Here is a 16113-nt window from a genome sequence, read left to right on the forward strand (position 1 = left end):
TGTTGTTATAGTTTTAAGACCAAGAAGAAAAGATTGTTTGTTAATTGAAAAAGGAATATAAAGAGCATCTAAAAGAGTTTCAAAGTTTTGCAATAGATTTTGTACTTCTCGATATTCCCACATTAAATTAATCATTGTTTCTCTCTCTGAATTACAGAAAGTACACATAGGGCTAGCTACTATACTATACTTAAATAATTTGAATTGGTTGTCAGAATATAATGAGAAAATACGAAACTGAAGCCATTGATGTTTAGTGTTTTTTGTTACTTTAAAAGGAATGTTATAAATATGCTTCCACTCTTCTTCATCTAATAAAAATTCTTCTTGCCATTTCAGCTTACCTGTAGGTTCAGTTTCTGACTTATTAAGAATAGCATATAGAAATTTTGAAAGAAACTTTTCATATTTGTAAAGTTTGGCTGGTAAGAAACCGTATATTTAGTGGGGAACATATGGACGTATAAGTGGTAATAGTTTTTTGCGGTTGAGGGTTAGGCAGACGTTTACGAACAGCAGATATTAGTCCTTGAAAGTCCCAGGCTTTAAAAGTATCTTTCCAAAAATCATTTGTACAAAGGTTAATACATTTTAAAATATATTCACCACCAACATTTAATAGTAAATCAAAATCAATGTGTTCCTTTAAAATAGATTTCCATTTCCCTTCGCAGGTGAATAATCTCCTGATCCAACCTAATTTAAGGGAATTAATAAAAGCATTTAAATTTACCATTTTCAAGCCACCATTAAAATATTCTTGAACTATATTGGCTCTTTTAACTTTGTCTGTTTTACTATCCCATAAAAATTCAAATAAAATTGTATTTATTTCTTTTATAACCTTTTCACTTGGGTTGGGAAGAGATATGAATAAGTGGTTAAATTGAGAAACCATTAGTGATTTTATGATATGGACTTTACCAATAGGAGTCAGTTTCCTTTTTTCCAGGTGCTGATCAGACTTTTCAGTTTAACAATTTTTTTGTCAAAATTTAGTTTTGGTATATATCATCCAGATTTATATCAAAGTCAATACCAAGTAGCGTAAATTTAGTTTTTCCCCAATTACAAAATTCCGAAAGCATCCTTTCGTTACTGTATTTCATACAACCAATCCAAATTATTTCAGTTTTGTCTACATTCATTTTTAGACCAGATATTTTTTTTAAAGAAGTTAGTTCTGTTAGAGTCTCATCTTATTATATAAATTAATTTATTTTCCAGAACGCTTTGACATGAAATGAACCATGTGTGACAGAAGAATGCAATGAACCATGTGTGACACAAGACTTTGCAGGAAATACTGAAAACATACACAGGTGTATGAAGCTCCTGTAAAAAAAGCATTTGAAAACTGGCATTATTGGCCTGACATCCAGTAACTTAACCCATGTGATGTTTTTACTTGTCACTATTGCATATAACCAGACTGTGCCATGCAGGAAATAACATTATCAGAAAATAGACTGATACAATTATGTTATGTTAGTTGTAGCACGTTTATCAACAACAAAATAAGTACCGAGAAATTGTGTGTCAAAATCCTATTGTTATATTAGTAGTAGAGTTATTTGTACATAACATTTGTATATGTCAAAGAGTGTTGTTAGTGAAAATCTACAGAATCCAGAAACCAATTAAAATTCCTTCCTTCTGTAATTAATCATTACCAAGTCAAATGAAACTATATAGTTAAAATGATATACTGTATTCATGTACAAGGTTCCAACGTTTTAGTATTAAAGGGACAAATCAGTTTAAGAGAACATTAAAATTTGCACATATATATAGGAAATATATGGTTTTACTGTGATATGCCAAAAAAGACCATGGTAGTGAAATGTGTGTGAAGTGTTACTTACAGTAGTATGTTTACTTTATTAGGTGTATGCTCCTGTCCAAAAACCAATTTCATCAACTCTTCTGTGGTTATGTATTGCATTTGTTTAACATTTGTGACTTTGGCTCGGGTGTGAGTACAGCGTACATATTGTACATTTCAGTCTTCAAATGACAAAAAATAATTGGAAATGATATCATTGGCGCACATCAAACCCCCAACGTTGGTAATATAGACCAATTGCCTTTAAATTATCCACTACACAACTGTTTTCTTTTGTCGGGGATTCCTTCTCTGTATTATGATTGGTTGATATATTTAGACATAATACGCTGTAATGAAATATCACAGAACAAAGGAATGTTAATTGGTGTAAGGATTCAGTAGATTTGCAAACAGAACGTTTTTGACATGTACACATTTTTTGTACAAATAAATCTACTACAGCTACAACAATAAGGTGAAATCAATTGCGACATCATTGTATAAACTAAAATGTATATCAAGAAATGAGGCCATATGCATGATTTGAGGATGTGATAAAATGGCAGATTTGCTAGATTTTTTATTGTTGATTTTTCACACCATATATAAGTTGTAGTTGTGTAAATGGTGTTTTCATTTCATGATTATGAGATTTTATAGAATTAATGTAATTGATTAAGCCTTAAAAACTGTAGTTAAAAATATTTCAGGGTTTTAACCAGTGCAAAAACTGTAAAAGGTAACAACACCAGACTTTTTTTTACTAAACTTGTATATACATATACATGTATGTATGTTTTTCCATCCTATTACAATAAAGCATAAACTTTTTTCCAATTTAATTTACTTACGGATTAAAGTATCTTTCTGGTGGTTTTATCGAAGGATAAAGTTGAGTAGGGTATCAATATTTGGTATGGACCGTGGAGCAAGTATGCAATTGTTAGCATTGCTTCGAGTTTAAAGGTCTTTTCATGTAACGATTGCTGAAATGAAATGTCTCTATTAAGGTCATATCACCTATTTAAACTAGTGGTATTTGTATTCCTTTCATACTATATATCTTGAACATAACTAAGAAGATAAAATGTGTGTATGCTTCTTTGCCACTTAATATGTATTACTGTTGACTTGTAAATTTTGGTTTTTTAGCTCGCGAATTTTGGCAAAATTTGCGAAAAAAATGTACATTTCATTTAAAAAAAAAAGGTTAGGAATATATTGCTGCCACATATAGGTACAAGGAGCATTTGTTTTACTGTATTAGACTTTACAAAAGCCTAGATATTGAGTTCATTTTGACATTGTCATGCACATGACAGTTGTGGATATATCTTGCAAACTTGAAGAGGCTGTGCCCAATAGGGAAATTCTATTAAAGCCACACTATACTTAACTATCAACAAAAATTCAAGTTAGTATTTGTAGATGTATTTGAAATTATAATATATCAAAGAATATTTATAATGATTTCTTAATAGCTTTGGTACGGCAGTTGTTAAAAGTCGATACTTGTAAACATGCCTTCGTTTTAAACTGGTCGCCATAGAAGTTACGATTATTGCCGAACGGAAATCAGAGTTCTCGGAAGAGTTTAGACAGACGTTACGTAGTTACGATAGTCACATGACGTCCTCGGCAACGACGTTACAGTGTCTGCTAACTTCAGTCTGTTTTACTAAATGGGACCCACCTAGCAATATTCAATATTAAGTTGATTGTCATCATGTTTTGTCCGTCGTCGTGCGTCATGCGTAAGACTATTTATACAAAAGCCTACTCTTCCTTAACACTTGAGTGGATTACATCCATATTTGGTGTGAAACATCATTGGGGAAGGACAATCATATTTTATATAAATGAGATAGGTCCGACCCCTAGGGCAGGCCCCAAAATGTTTTTTTTTTTAATTTAAGCTTTACAGTGAAATGCGTTCAAGCGTCCGGAATGGGCTTTCCGATCGTTCAAACCACAAATCACGTGAATAGTTTCAACCAGTCGTAAGCACGTTTATCGGCTCGGTAATAGTGTCAGTCAAACTGTGGGCGGAGTTTATTAGCAGCGACAATCTAACTGGGGGCGGGGACTTACCTGGTTACACATTCAAAAAGCATCCTGTGTGCCGGTAAAACCCCCGTATGTCCGTCTCAATCACTTCTTCGATGGCTTTTACTATAGCAAGTTTTAAGTTTATTCCAGCTAGGTCCTGAAACCTCTCTTGAGTAAAAATGTTTTTTATTTTAGCAAAGCAGTTTTCCACAGGATTGAAATTTGGCGAGTATACTGGGAGAAATGTGTATTGGACTCCCTGCATACTAAAAATATTGACGCAACACTCTCTCTGCATGGTTATGATGTATACTACAATTGTCAACTATCACGACGTCTCCTGGTTTAAATACGTGGACATCCCATATTATCTTGGCACGCGCTTGCTTCACCCCAGAAATTCAAATATGTGTTCATATTTGAAGCACCATTTACAAAATTAAAATACAATACACCATTTAATCCAACAAGTAAATTAAGAGTGAGGTTTGTTACCCGGACGATATTTCCCTATTTCTACACACGCCTGTCCTTTCTTGGAGATGACCCATACGCTGGATATTTGTTGTTGTTAGTTTGAATCCACTCTCGTCCATGAATTTTATTTGATCAGCTCGTTTAGTTTGACAAAGTCAATAAAAGCCTGGCGGTGTACTGCATATTATATTGTGTAATCGGTCACACGATGGGCGGTTTATACGTTTTGTACGTTAAATCCAAATTCTCGCGACATTGCCCTGTATATCGTGCTGTTATGAACATTTCCCGACACAGGAGAATATTTACACAAATTCCTTTTAATCTTATTTCCTGTAACTGAAGGTGTATTGCGTTTTAAAAAACTTACAAGTTGAACGTCCGCTCCATTAAGTTTTGGATTCCCAGCTTTATGTCGAGCAGTCTCAGACATGCTTCCTTCAGATATATATTTTTTCCAAAATGTCCGAACGCTTTTTTCGTCAACCCTGAACGTGTTCGCCACTTTCACGTAGATTCCACGAGGAACATTTCCAGACTGACTATTGCCACCAAGTTCAATTATTTCTTGAATAATAAGGCTGCGGAGATCTTGGCTAATTCCTGTTCCATTATGATATTCTCTACCGTATTTGTTTTTTCGTGTTCCCATCATGAATTGTAGACTTAATTAATCCTCACTGATAAAAACGCGCCTAATGTGTACAATTATATAGAGGGGCCCCTGACTGATAAGGGGTGGAGTTTTTTAAGCTTATATATAATTAGCAAAATTGATATGAAACTTATACATTAAAATACAATATATGTTTGGAGCTTGTGTGTATTTTGAATTGTTTTAAATTGCAATGTATCTACCAATTATAATAATTAATATAACAGTTATGACGCGAAGCTTAAAATATTATTTGACCCTTACCTGGCCCCAAATCATATCAACATTGAACATCTTTAGTATTTCTATTCCGCGAACCAATCAGAAGGCACCCGTTACATGTACCCCGCCAAACCTATATCTACCCGCTAAATCAACCACATCTGCATTGGTCTCATACATGTATCTACCCGCAAAATACTAGCAACATGGAAACACTGCAAATTCAAATCGAGTATGGAGTCGGCAAAGTTAGAAAATTTAACATTCCGGACCAGGTATGTACATTTGAAGAACTGAGATGCGATTTGCAAGGTCGAATCGAAAGTTTGAGAAACAAACTCTTTGGTTTACAATACCTAGATGACGAAGGTGTATGGATCATGGCTGTAAGCGACACGTGTATTACAGAAGCTTTTCGTTGTGCAAGACCTATATCGGGAACAGCAATGCGGAGACTAAAGTTAAAAACTTTCGATGGAAAATCCCCTACACCTGCAGAAGTTTCTCGTCCTCGTGATACATGTACTGCCCTGAAGTCGCTTAAACCTCGGTCACTTACGTTTCCCGACAGTGCAACGGACAAAGTTCAGGAATCGGTACATGTACAGGTGACTGACGCACCCGTTTCCAAAACTATCGTTTATAGATCGCCACTGCAAATGATGATGGATGATCTGAATGATGAAGTTCGTGTTAAAATGGTTGAACTTGACAGTGCCAGGGAACAGTTGCATGCATTGGAACGAAAATATTCAAACGACAGTATCAAACAGGACAAAACAAAATCTCAATGTGGCCAGTGTCATATGCGTTTAGGACACACCAAGAGGAATTGCGAGTGGGGAGTGTGTGAGGGGCCGCACATGTGTAATGACATTGATAAACACGATATCGAGAAAAAACAAATTAACGACGCTGCTACTACAGTGAAAACTCTAACGAAAGACATGGAAAAGTTGCGTCAAAATCTTGCATTGAAACAACACAACTATGAAGACACGTGTAATACTTTTTTTTGCGAAAGTGTTACCGCATCTTGTAAACACAAATATTGATAAATATTATCCAGTGGGTGCATATGGGTTACGTGCTCTGGCAATGAGTGTGATCCACCCGGATATAGCAGTGTTGGAAAAGCATTACCGTGGGGTAGTTCCAAAAGATTTGGACGGAGCGGCGAAATCGTTTTCTCATATCTTGAAAACTGATCGAAGTGTGAAGATTACCAAAACTCGTCCAAGTGATCCCATTAAGGATATGTTGGAACAGAGAGGAGTGAACTTTCCATCCTCCGCCGATGTACATGTGGCCACACCAGGAAACTCCACCATACCTACACCCCCAACCCCCGGGAATACTACTGTCTCCATGAATCCGTATTTTGTTAGTTCACAACACTTCTACTCAACACCAATGGTATACATGATTCCCGACCGTCCGACAACCCCTACAGCATCTACTTGCACGCCTATAGTAAATCTACCATTCCCATTACATCTAAATCCTGGGTATCAGGCGCCTTCATCTATAGTGTGTACTAATGAAACTGAGTTACCGGTTCCATTGAAAATCAAAGTACTGAAAGTACTGCTGCGGTAAAACTTCTGGATGATAGGAGTTGATTCGAGTGTTTAAAAAGATTGATAAGTCAATGGTTATATTATCAGTATAACTGCAAATTGGAAAACGATCAAAACCAAAAAAAGGACTTAAACTAAGGCTGAAAAACTAATACAAATAATTGTTTTTTATTTGGTCGTAATAATTTATCACATTGATTTATTTTCTCACATTTTGTACAGGTCTAGTTATTCTAAATACACATAATGCATTTCAGTGCAGAACCTTCAATCAAAGAGGAAGTATTTATGTTGTCAAGTTTATATAAAGAAAAGTTTCAGCATTATGGTGACTTGTAATGTCAAATTAAATTGATTTTGTTTTTGTTAAAAACTAAACAGGCATTCCTCAGATATCAAGAAAAAACTTACTGGTTATATTATATAAATCTCATATAATGTTTAAGCAATAACGTACACGTATTTGGCCTTTAATGACTAATATGAATGACATCAAGGATTTCCTTTTTAACAAAAATGTATCTAGCAAGTTTAAGAACACCATACTATCTATAACTACAAAAATTAATGGTTGTCAGACCGTGTAACATATAAAACTAACGTATATTGTCATTAAAGGTTGACTCTCATGCTTCATAACTTCACTAATACTACTTTGGCAACATATCAGGGAGAAAGAGGGGAAAGAGTGGGAAAGAGAGAAAAAAAATCTCTGTCAGCTATCAGCTGTTTACCGGTATATGCTTTATCAAGTTTCAAGTACATGAATGTATATATATTAACTATAAAAACTAAATAACCTGAGTTAATTAACTAAACGACATGTAAATGGCACGAAGGATGTTTTTTGTCAAAACATGTTAATATTTTTCTCTATGTCTATCAAGTTTGTAGTACATTACAACATATATTCTAACAAACGGTAACGGCACGAGTTACCTAAATGACAGATATTGTCATCAGTGTCCTTTTCTAACTACAATTTGTAAATATCTTCTTACTTTTTAGTATTAATTAACATTATGGAAAGTTGTTCAGCAAAAATTGGAGCAAGGATAGGTCCAAAATTCGGATCGCAAATTCACTCAGAAACTTTACTTTGACATGATAATTTACTTTGAAATTTGACTATTGGTTCCATAACTGTTTTCGTAAGGCTTGAACATGATAATTTACTTTGAAATATGAATATTGGTAGAAAAACTGTTCTTATAAGGCTTGGTTCAAGAAAAACATAATTTTGGTATATGATTTAATGAAGGATAGTGACACGCTTACTTTTTACTGTTTTGATGAATTGATACAAATCTATCAGATTAGTACTAATTTTGTGGAATATCACGGTTTTATTATCTGCTATCAGAGAATACCTGAATTAGGCTGACTCTGAAATATGTCAAATTTGTTTCCTACTTACATTAAATATTTCATATTGATCTGTACAATGTAATGAAAAAATAACATACTCCTACCGGGAGGAGAAGATGGGAAGACTTAATTAGTTCAGTCGAATCATTTGGAATGGGTTGATATTTCTAAAATTTCCTTTACAGTAACGAAAATTATAAGCTTCAGTGGTTTCAATATATATTATAGCAGATTCACTCAGCAGTTTTACTTTGACATGATAATCTACTCTGAAAAAAACATTGTGTTACAAATTATATAAGTACCTTTGCCTAGTACAGAATAGTACGTACATGTATTACAATTTCAGTTATATTTTAAATAATCACCTCCGAATTTTGTCATTTAATTTGCATAAACAACCAAACGATAAGATTTCGTTATAAAATGACACTTAATCCTCTAAACAATAGAACAGCCAACTCTAGATCACTGCTTATTGTTTTGATGTGGTCATGATCAATGTATCACACCTTCACGTTTGGCTGCACACTGCTACAGGATGCGAAGAGATGTATATATGGGGTGGTTATCTATCCTTTAATCTTTGAAATATTTTTCTCGAAAACCCAGCTCCCTACCGCTCCGAACCGCTGTAAATGAAAATGTGTATGAGCAAGGGACGTCAGAAACATTATATAACATGTGTTGAGAATATGTATAACAGTATTTACATTAAAACCTATCTATTAAAATCACCCAGTGGTCTCAGTAAAAGTGGTCTTAATAGCGAGGTGGTCTTAATTCTGAGGTGGACCAGGTTTCTTCTATGATCATGACGATCAAGAACAGAAACTCTGTATCCTAGCTGACCGGTACATAATATATGTACTGTATTTTTTGTTTCAAAATTGAAATTTTATGAAAAATGCAATATACATGTATATATAAATGTATATTATATATATTTTTTTTTAATTTTATGTTCCTTTTTTTGCATTTAACACATTTACAAATACATGGGACATCAACATAAACTTGACATGACATATACATTACATTTATATATATAAAAAAAACATAAGAAACATAACATAGTATGCTGAGTATGTACATGTACGTGTGGGGAAAAAACCAGTTTGATATATTTTGGTTAAGATAAATTTGCAAATTACTATATTTGATCAATTAGTTTTGTCGGCCATTAGAATCTTAATCATATCATATTTTAATGCATGCGTATCTAATCAAAACCAATATTTACAAATATTTTTTAAAGTTTGATAAATTAGGGACATATAATGACTATACCATTTATTTCTAGAGCATAGACATATTTTTTCATTAAATAAAGTTAATGGTGTGTGCTTATTTAAATCTTAAACTGAATTTCACTGAAGTAATTGTTGACAATCTAAATGAAAATACTTTTCTAGACATTATTTTCTATTATGTTTTGATTATAATTCAAATACATATCGTTAGTTTAATCAGAGATTTAGATAGTTATTAAATTATCTATGTCTCTGGTTTAATCATCACATAGTATCACCTGAGGTAAATGAGAATCTGTGTGTTTTAAAATTGGTATTGATCTGTGTAAATTATCATTAATATTTACGTAAATCGATTTTAATTATCCCGCCATGTGCAATGATTGGTCAAATAATAACTTACGATCACAATCGGTAAAGTGTTTGAAAGACTACTGTGCAATAGTCAAGCGTACTTTTAACTAATGCAAAACACCAATTGTTTACCGCAACAAAATAGATGACACATCTATTGAAATGAGATGATTGACGTACGGTACTTCATAAATATCTGAAATAAGATCAAGATATCTCATACATTAAAGAATTTTAATTCCATTGGCGTTACACGTATGAGAAAGAACTGCCTAAATCGTTCGATCTCGCCACCAGGGCTATCGAAAGAACGTTGCATTACTTGTGGTTTCGATCACGTCAACTGCCAGTCACAAGTATGCAAATGATGGCGATTAACACTCTCCTAGTACAGGTAGATAATCTGATAATTAGGTCGACGGAAACAAAAGACTGACTGATGTACCTGCGGGTAGTTGTCCACGGGTTGCTGCGTGCGGGAAGGTGAGGCACAGCGAGGTGTGAAGTCATATGTGCCTGTGGTCATAATCAAAGGGTCAATTAGTGTTAATTTAGTGGTCGTTGGGACTATGAAAATTGGTCGTAAAACGGAATAGCGGTGTGATTGTATTTCTGAAGAGAAAAAAAAATCGGAACTGAAAATAAGTGGCCGTAATAGTGGGATGTTCGTAATTTAGTGTAAAAACTTTTGGAAAATAAAATAAAACAAAAATAAATAAAAAGACAAAATAAAAGATTATTTTCAAGAATGGTGAATTAACAACAAATAAAAATATGAAATAAAAAAAAAATAAAAATAATCTGCCGACGATAAGGGTTGAACCCGGGCCGTCCGCATAGAACGCACAGGACTTACCACGACACCACTTGTATCTGTTATTTAATATGCGAATATTATTAACTTAATAATGAAATGCCGTTCACTATATTTTCTTATTTTCTTCACAATCCACTCAAAATGATATTGATGCTACTGAATAAGTTTACAGAATGATTCTAAACTAGTTTATATTGTATCTGGGTGCAAATTACAACTACATATACCACAAATGTGTGGTTATTCAGTTTATTCTTCACGTCACCAGCCGGGGGGGGGGGGTAAAAAGCTAGTTCCGGAATTGCGATCCCAATACTGGTAAAACCAAGTTTTACCGTAAAAAGGAGACTTTGAAGGTACACATGTATGTATGATAGCTACATGACAATTGTTTCTACAAAGTGATGATGAACGTTGATCAGAACGATATCGAGTGCCTGAAATCAGTTTAATTGTGGTTAATTGATTATTTAACTTTATTTGATGCATTTACCTTACTAGTAAGTGAGGCAAACAATTTCTTAATTTACAGTTTAACCGGGTGTTTTCAACATTGAAATTATAAACGTCAATTCTGCAACAGACTTGTGTTTTACTTATTAATTCAAATTTAAAATACATAGATCATTAAATAGAAATTATTTGCTGCACGTGCAAGTTACAATGTTAACACACGGTAAGTTAGGTAAACAAAATTGTTAAAAAATGCATCACAGGCCAAATAGTTACATATGTAAAGACGATATTTCATTTTAAGTGACAGACCCGAAAATCACTTTGTTATACATAATGTATTTAGACCTAAACGTACAGTGGCGTAGCTAGGTTTGGATAGGCCTGCATGCCTGGGGGTGCAGGGTCCAGGGGCGAAGCCCCGGTAGGGGGTATGGGGGGCGAAGCCCCCCAGAAGCTGACGGGAACTTGTTACAATGTAGTAATCATTTTACTCCAATGGTCAAATGGAGGTCACGATATTTAGTTGATAACAATGCAGAACTAAATTTAGTTTACGTGTTGGTTTGTTTATGACAGCCAGTCAAAGACCACTGTCAAAATTGCGTAAATTGCGTTAGAAGGGACCAGTCCACGACCACCTCAATTAAAAAAAACTAAACATAGTATTTATAACCTATTTTTCTACCTATTCTGTTCTAATTCTAACAATTACAACAACAAAAAATATTTTCTAAATCAACAATCTGTTCATATTCGACAAAAATAAAAGTCAACCATTTCGTGAGTAGACACCGAATTGGTATTCGTAAGTGTTTCCCGATTCAAAAGCCACATTTGCTTGAGGGATTTTTGTGAAGAAGTCTAATATTGTCTTCGACAAGATTCAAACAATCAAATTTAACAACTAAATGCACGTGGTAACCGGAAATATATAGACTATTATACATAATAAATTTCCAGAATGGCCAATCTTCAAATCTTTCTAATGTGCACAAAGTTATGTTAGGCATATAGTTGGACATATCATATGTATTTATACGTAATTTATATTCTGCAGCGTTACGTGTATTCAAATGTTGTGTTTTTTTCTGACTGTATAAAAATGTAAGTCAGAATATTTTTGCATGCTTGAGCATGCAAGCATGCACGGGCGCTACGCCACTGACGTACATTCGTCAGTATAATCTTCAATAGTATAATATCTTGTAATTAACAATGTATGGTAGAGGTCGGGATGTCCAATTTGACTAAAAGACAAATCACTATTATACATTACATGTGAATCAATATACCTATCTATATATAATGTTATATTCATGACGCGGTATACTGGTGGTCTGTACTTTATTCAGAGTGTGGGATGTTCGCCTCAAGATTGGCTTCCCTTCCCCACCTCTCAAACGTACACGTGGCTGTCGATGGTTATGTGAATATACATGTGGTATGCTAACAAATCTTAAATACAAAGGTGTGAACAAATCATTCCAGTAGGTCCTTTTGAAGTCAACATAATTTATCGCTCATCTTGACTTCATCATTTGGGAAGGACAATCATATTTTATATAAAGATTTTGGTAATCCAAGAAGGCCACTGGCCCACTTCATGTTTTCAGGTTTCTTTCTCCGATCTCACTGAAATTATTATCGCTCATCTTGACTTTTAGTCATGTCTCTGCATGATTTACAACAATATTTTTTTCAACATTCTTCTAAATCATGAAAAAAATAAGACAGATACAGATATTGGGACTTTAAAGTGAACAGTCGGGTAAGGATGGCTAAAGTCGGTAAAAATGGTGTGAATGTATCCAGTATAATTTCTTATGAAATGGAAAAATAAAATATCTCGTCAAAATCTGTCTGCGTACGAAGAAATTAATTTAAAGTATGGAAATTCTAAAACGTCCTCCCGGCTCACTATGTCCGTGGTTACATTTCTACACAGCCTCGCTTTCAATGCTTTCAAATTTTCTTTACTTTAATGGTCAGAACTGGGAATTTAGCAGAACTTGACCGTCGTATTAATATGTGAGAACTTTTGGATGGCCAATGAACGCATTTAGACTGGTTTTCTTTGCCCGACTATTCACTTTAAAGTTATACATGTACAAATGTAGTATTAAGTTATCTATATTTTTTATTTCTGTGTAAATCCAAACAAACTATAAGCTGACAATCAAGATTTTGTAATTTCCAACTTCTAGTACTAGTTATGATGTCATAAATTATTAATGTCACTAGATAGCATTCGAGAACATTCAGTATATAATTATGAGGGTTGAATGCCAAATGGACAATGGCAAATTTGATAAAGCATTAATGAACCAAGGCCAATCAAAAGCACAGTTTTAATCGACATTGGTGAACCATTAGATACAAGATAATGGAATGAGACTGCTTTGAAGCCATGAACTAATGGTTTTAATCAGATTGTGTAAATATTACTGTTTTGTCATAATTTGCAACATAATTGTGGCACAAGATTTTGTTACATTAATGTTTTGTCAGAATTCATTGAATTATAAATTTGTCAGAATTTATTACATTGCCTCTTATAATTATGAAAGAAATATAATGACAAAATTATTGATAAAATTGTATATTTCATTTCTACATGTATTCAATAAAAGGTCACAGTTGCTCATTTAATGTCTCTTTGATTTCATTTTTAGGTCATCTGACCCTCTGACCTGAAGGGTAACTTGCATTTTTTGGATGACCTTTTGTCATCATGCATCATTGGCTGTCGTGCACGTCCACCATCCGTAAACTTTTCATTCAAACAACTTCTTCTCAATAACAAAAAGGCCCAATGTACTGATATTTGGCATGTGGCATGCTGGTATAAAGGACTACAAAATTTGTTCAAATGAATTATCTTGACCTTCGTTCACTGTCACATTGGTCAAACAGGCGAAAATCTGCAAACAACATATTGTGAATCACTATGAAGCATGGCCCCGACTTCTCGCTCGAAACAAAAGTGCAAACTTAGTATTGCTCCCTATGTAACTTACATGATTTTTTACTTCAATTTTTTCCTGCTGACAATGCAATTTGCCTGTTGTATACTGTTATGTATGACACTAAATACATGTTGTTATTAGATAACGGAGATAACTCCTATAGCTTTATCATCAATACATCCTATAAAGGTCATATTATTGATTTAGGTTATAGAATTTCTAGAATATTATCATGTATAAACAAATATGTTTGTAAACATGTTGATTATAAGTAGAGATCTAGAATGATCTATTTCCAGAAAGTTCTGTGTGTTTATTTGTTAACTGTTTTTAGTTAGATATTTCTAGAAGTAGAAGGTTCTCCAATATTCTTGAATTAGGGTTTAGCTATATATATATACTCCAGCTGTCCAAGGCTAATCAGAACTGTAATGAGACCTGTAAGGAGACATATCAAGAATTGTACAGTGCCATATTACATTCTATTGGGAGAGCTATTGTGACTATCTGTGGATTATTACAACACTTTGTGTGGATTTATTCATATTGCCTGGAACTTTACAAATAATCTGTGGACATTCAATTTCCTTGTGGATTTGTGATTATTGTTAATTTGAAACCTGGAAGGATCAAGGATTATACCAGGACTTTCGCATACAAATAAGTAACACTTTAAATCATCGTATTACTTTTGTACCACCACCAGTTACTTTAGATATTGTAAACCATCTCTGTATAATATTGTATATATAATTAAATTGTGTTTTGAATTTAGCTGCTGGTTTCTCATTTCTGTTATTCTGGGTCATAACAGAATTGGGGGCTCGTGTCCGAGATCGATATTTTATTTGTGAAATCTAACTTTGAAAAATTGATTAAGAGATTTTAAAAATTTGTGTACAAACTGTGAGTTTACATTTGAAACCAACAGCTAGATAAACATGACTACTATGGATGTAGAACAGTTTGTTAAAGCGCCATCCCTGGAAGTTCTTTTGCAAGTTAATAAGAAGGATTTACTGTTATTGAGTAAACATTTAGGCCTAGCTATCAAAACTAATTTGAGGAAAGCTGAAATTCGGAATGTAATTATAAGATATTTTGTTGACAATGGCAAATTTGACTCTAGTGCATTAGATAACATAGAGGAAACAGTCACTTCAGAAATCCAAATTAGGCAAATGGAACTTGAACATGAAATGAAAATGAAACAAATAGAGAAAGAAATGAGAGAAAGAGAAATAGAGAAAGAAATGAGAGAAAGAGAAATAGAAAAGGAGTTAAGAGAAAAAGAGATTGAGAGAGATAAGATGTTAGAGCTAGAGAAGCAGAAAATTAAACCTGAAACAGAACTTAGAATTAAAGAATTAGAGCTAGCTTCTCAGGACAGCTAAAGTAATCCAACTTTTAGGGGTTCACAAGGAAACAGAGGTTTTGATGTCAGTAGAAACATTAGGTTAGTTCCTCCTTTTCAAGAGAAAGAAGTTGACAAGTATTTTCTGCATTTTGAGAAAATAGCTGATAGTATGAAATGGCCTGAAGATAAGCTTACAATGCTTCTTCAAAGTGTCTTGATTGGTAAAGCTAGAGACATTTATTCTTCTTTGTCTGTAGATGAGATTTCAAATTACCAAGTAGTCAAGAAAGCTATTTTGAAAGCTATTTTGCTGAGACTATTCAACAGGAATTTCCTGGTATTTTCCCTTCTTGTGCTGTAACTCGTTCAATGAGTAAGAAGGTTTCTGATGTTGCAGTAGTTGAGGATCATAATAGTCCAGGGTTAGGTGACACTTTCTTGGCTCATGATATAGAGGATGTCGGGGGTAAGTGTGATCTTTTGAGCAATTCTGTAGACTTTGATAGTGATGGAGTTGTTCCTAACAAAGGTACTTCATTGGCTGACATGATGAGTAAATCATCTTTGTCTAGAGAGGAGCTTATAGTAGAACAGGAAAAAGATCCTGAAATCTCCTTATTGTGTAATCAGGCTTTGATTGAAGAAGAGGCTGAGAAAGTCCCGGTTTGTTACTTCCGTCGGTCAGGTGTGTTGATGCGCAAGTGGCGTCCCCCTGATGTGTCTCCCGAGGA

The 16113-nt window shown here is 33.9% G+C and overlaps 1 pseudogene; it reads right to left on the reverse strand.

The window, feature by feature from the left end:
• Positions 1 to 3923: 3923 nt before the first annotated feature.
• LOC138312977 (uncharacterized) lies at positions 3924 to 5006 on the reverse strand (annotated as a pseudogene).
• Positions 5007 to 16113: the final 11107 nt, after the last annotated feature.

This window comes from Argopecten irradians, unplaced genomic scaffold (assembly GCF_041381155.1).
Source record: "Argopecten irradians isolate NY unplaced genomic scaffold, Ai_NY scaffold_0546, whole genome shotgun sequence".
Classification (NCBI taxonomy): Eukaryota; Metazoa; Mollusca; class Bivalvia; order Pectinida; family Pectinidae; genus Argopecten; species Argopecten irradians.